Source organism: Macrobrachium rosenbergii, chromosome 53, assembly GCF_040412425.1.
Source record: "Macrobrachium rosenbergii isolate ZJJX-2024 chromosome 53, ASM4041242v1, whole genome shotgun sequence".
NCBI classification, from domain to species: domain Eukaryota; kingdom Metazoa; phylum Arthropoda; class Malacostraca; order Decapoda; family Palaemonidae; genus Macrobrachium; species Macrobrachium rosenbergii.
The window spans coordinates 3,398,786-3,402,823 of NC_089793.1; the positions used below are offsets into that span (position 1 = coordinate 3,398,786).

The window sequence follows — 4,038 nt, forward strand, 5'->3', positions numbered from 1 at the left end:
AGGATAAAAAAAATAACTAAAAAGAGGTCACAAAGCTGGGCATCTCCCCTAAAGAGATTCTTGTCAATGTCGCCTATTAAAAACCCTCACTATTAACACGCATGGACAGACATATATATATATATATATATATATATATATATATATATATATATATATATATATATATATATATATATATATAAATATATATATATATATATATATATATATATATATAGTAATATATATATATAAATATATATATATGCATGTGTGTGTGTGTATATATGAATATATAAATGGCTTTACTGTAATACCACAGTATAATGAAGATAAAAGGCCCATAAAACACTTTGAATGTTGTGCAACCAAATACACACATATAATATACATATATATATATATATATATATATATAGATAATATATATATATATATATACTATTTATATATATATATATATATATATATACACATATATATATACACACACATATGTATATGTATATGTGTGTGTATGTGTGAATGTATATGCATGACATACAAAGTAAACAGGAAAATAATTTGATTATATTCTACCCACAATCAAAGGGATTAAAGTACGAAGAAATATGGACAACGGGAAACGATTGTAGATAAGTTCAGCATAAAATGAACACTAGTCTCATTAGCCATCATTCCCTTCTAAAAATAGAACGTGTCGAAATGGCAAAAGATTCCCGATGGCTCAGCAACCCACCCAGAGAAAGGAAGGACGCCTGAGCTATAATCTTTTGCGAGGCGAGGTGCTCTGTGATGTTCGTCATTTGTTATTTCTTATTGCCAAAACATTTGACGTTTTTCCTTATCTTACGGATATCTGTTTATGTTTATGCAGAAGGGTCTAAGGTTAAAAGCATAACTATCTATCTATCTATCTATCTATATATATATATACATACATATATTACATACATTATATATATATATATATATATACATATATATATATATATATATATATATATATATATATATATATATATATATATATATATACATACACAGTGTAATATATATAACATACAAGGAACTTGGGTCATATAACACTCACCCTCCACTGAGTAGTTTTGTTTCCGGTAAAGGCACAAATTCACTGCTTTATCACAAACACTGCAAAGAAGAAAAACATGTTTGTAAAAAAAAAAGTTACATTAGGTTGGAAACTTCAAAATACGCACACTGCTTGGCAAAAGTGTAGCCACATGAGTTATGTCATACAAGGAAACTGCAAACCTTTGATCATTCGCAGAAAATGTTTCAAAAGTGACCCTGTCTTTTGGTGACCTAGGTAAAGGGCAGATGAACACTAATGACTTTTTTTTTTTTTTTTTTTTTTTTTAGAAATTACTTTCCTTCAGAATGATCTGACGAAATTGGCGTGCCTTGAACGTGAAGCAGCATATTACCATATGAACTGAGTTAAATATAGAATTTAGCCCAAAGGCCAAGCACTGGGACCTATGAGGTCATTCGGCGGTGAAATGGACACTGACAGTAAAAGGTTTGAAAGGCGTAACAGGAGGAAAACCTGGCAACTGCACTATGAATCAATTGTTAGGAGAGGGTGGGGAGTAAGATGGAAGAGAATATGAAAGGAGGTACAGTAAAAGTAACGAAAGGGGTTGCAGCTAGGGGCCGAAGTCACGCTGCAAATAACCTTAAGTAATGCCTACAGTGCACCACATGAGCCCAATAGCTGTCATATCTCAATTTCGAAAATTTTGCACATACTGCAGTTTTCCATTTTGGGGCAGTATTTTCAGCCAATGGAGAAAAAGAACAGTAAAAAAAAAAAAACCGCATCGGTATTAAGGTTTACTCTATGAAAGCGCACGGCAATGTGGAAAGGAAAAAAAAATCGTAATTGGATTTAAATCATCGTGTTCAATATGATACAGTACATTGCCCTAAAGTGGAAAACTGTAGTATCTGCAAAATTTTCTAAATTGACATATGCCACCTATTGGGCTCGTGAAACACCAATACACAAGTTACTGCAGTTTCAGAATGATTCTTCAATGCTTTATTTAGGGGGTCCCATTTGCAGTATCTGCAAAATCTGTAGTAAGGCCAGAGAAAACTGCAGTATCTACCATTTTCCCCAGTTTTGTATTTTTGCAGATACTGCAGTCTTCCATTTTAAGGCAGTACAGTACTCTTCAGACAAGACACCACAGGTAAGGGGACACAGCAAGACGCCAAAATAAAAACATGGAAAATTGCACAATTCTGACAGTGAGAGAGCTCGGTGGTTTGTCAAAGTATTGTCAAAATTAAACCAAAATTAAACGTAAGTTCATAAATTTTTACAAAAATCTGAAGGACCATTATGCTTGTTCAAAACTGAAGAATTTGTCCTCGTTTATTTTGTTCTTGTTAAAACTGTTTGACTAACACGCTGGTCTGACTTTTGCATATTACAGTAAGATTTTTGTATCCTCTGGAGTGCAGTTCATCAAGAAAAATATATATGAGTATAAAACAACTGACCCACTTGTATCCTCAGTCCTGGGAAAGTCTCTGTTGCAAAGAGATACAAATATTGCAGGAAGTAAAGAAAGATATGTTTACACACGAGAAAGCAGAAGGCGACGAGAGTCACAGCCAAGCGAATCCTCTATCCTTCTGCTGAATGGCTTGTTGGAGTGGGGGGCGGGGGAGAGAGGAAAGTAAGAGGTACGAATATTAGCCACCAAAACAACAACAACAACAATAACAGGTTGATATATGACTCGAGTCTATCCCACTTTCGAAACATCATTATTCCAAGAGACTCCTACTTGGATACGTAAGACTCCCACCACCACCCCGTTCTTCAAAGAGGTAACAGGTCCTCCCCTCCCTCCCTCCTCTCCCCTCTCTAACAAGGTCCCCAAGGAGGAAGAAGAGGAGGAGGAGGAGGAGGAGGAGGAGGAGGAGGAGGAGGAGGAGGAGGAGGAGGAGGGCCCCACTCCACCCCCTCTTTCCCTTCTCCGAACTGAAAACTCCTGCGCCACCAGCGTATACGAAGAAGAAGAAGAAGAAGAAGAAGCACCATTACCTCCTCCTCCTCCTCCTGCAACTTCCTCATTCCAGTTGGCCACGAAACAATGGAACCAAACACGAGAGGGCTGCCTCCTTCATCGCCAGACCTCATAGCCAAGCCTGACCACTCTCTCTTTCTCTGACGGAAATCTCTTGATCTAGTCCCGATCTTTCCGATCCCTCGAGACGCGCTCGAGACTATCAGCTCACGCGGACGCAGGAACGACCTACGAACTTCGCCGAAGGCACGAGGACCACTCACGAGGGCTGCACACGAGAGAAGGAGGAAGAGGAGGAAGAAGAGGAGGAGGAGGAAGAAGAGGAGGAGGAGGAGGAAGAAGAGGAGGAGGAGGAGGAACAACAACAACAACGCGGCGACGATGATGACATCAAAGCGAGATGTGAGAGATTGTTGTTTCAGGAGCAAAAAAGGCCTACTTTTCTTCCCTGCCCATCGGCAGACCTGAAAGATTGAGGGCACTTGCTGGAAGCACTCGTGATTCTGGGCAGACGCAAGACTCGCCCCTCACGCGGAGACGTACGCGTGTTCCGCGTTTCCTTCTGCGAGATCTTCCTTGGTGAAAGAAAACATGAAAAAATACACAAAGTCTTCTGGTGAGCGTCGCTCAGGGAAATCACTTTCTCTCTCTCTCTTTCTTTCCCTGCGCCGAACCTGATTTTTTGCGTTGTATTCCTTCGTCCTCCTTTATGCCAGCATATTGTTTTCACCTATATATAAGTTCTGGGCATCTCCTTGGTTACAAGAACCGCCGAATAAGAGAGCGGGAGCTGGAGGTGGCCTTCTTTTCTAGCAGACCTGCTTCCATTTCCCTTCTTTGCCTCATTTTTTTGTTCCCCTTCCGAGTATTTAGGCCGCTGGCAACAACGCCGAAACCAACCGTCTCTGAGAGCCGAGGGGGTGTTTGTCAAAACTAGGCGCGTCCCTTCGAAAGAGAACACAAATCAAACACGCCCACTTTCCCTTCATTC

General features: G+C 39.3%; 1 long non-coding RNA gene across 1 annotated transcript in view; it reads right to left on the reverse strand.

The window, feature by feature from the left end:
- Positions 1-1,072: 1,072 nt before the first annotated feature.
- The window catches only part of LOC136834214 (uncharacterized), an 83,447-nt gene continuing 80,481 nt past the window's right edge, over positions 1,073-4,038 (reverse strand). The window contains exon 3 of the long non-coding RNA XR_010851689.1: positions 1,073-1,134. This is a non-coding gene — a long non-coding RNA (uncharacterized lncRNA). The remainder of the gene's footprint in view (positions 1,135-4,038) is intronic.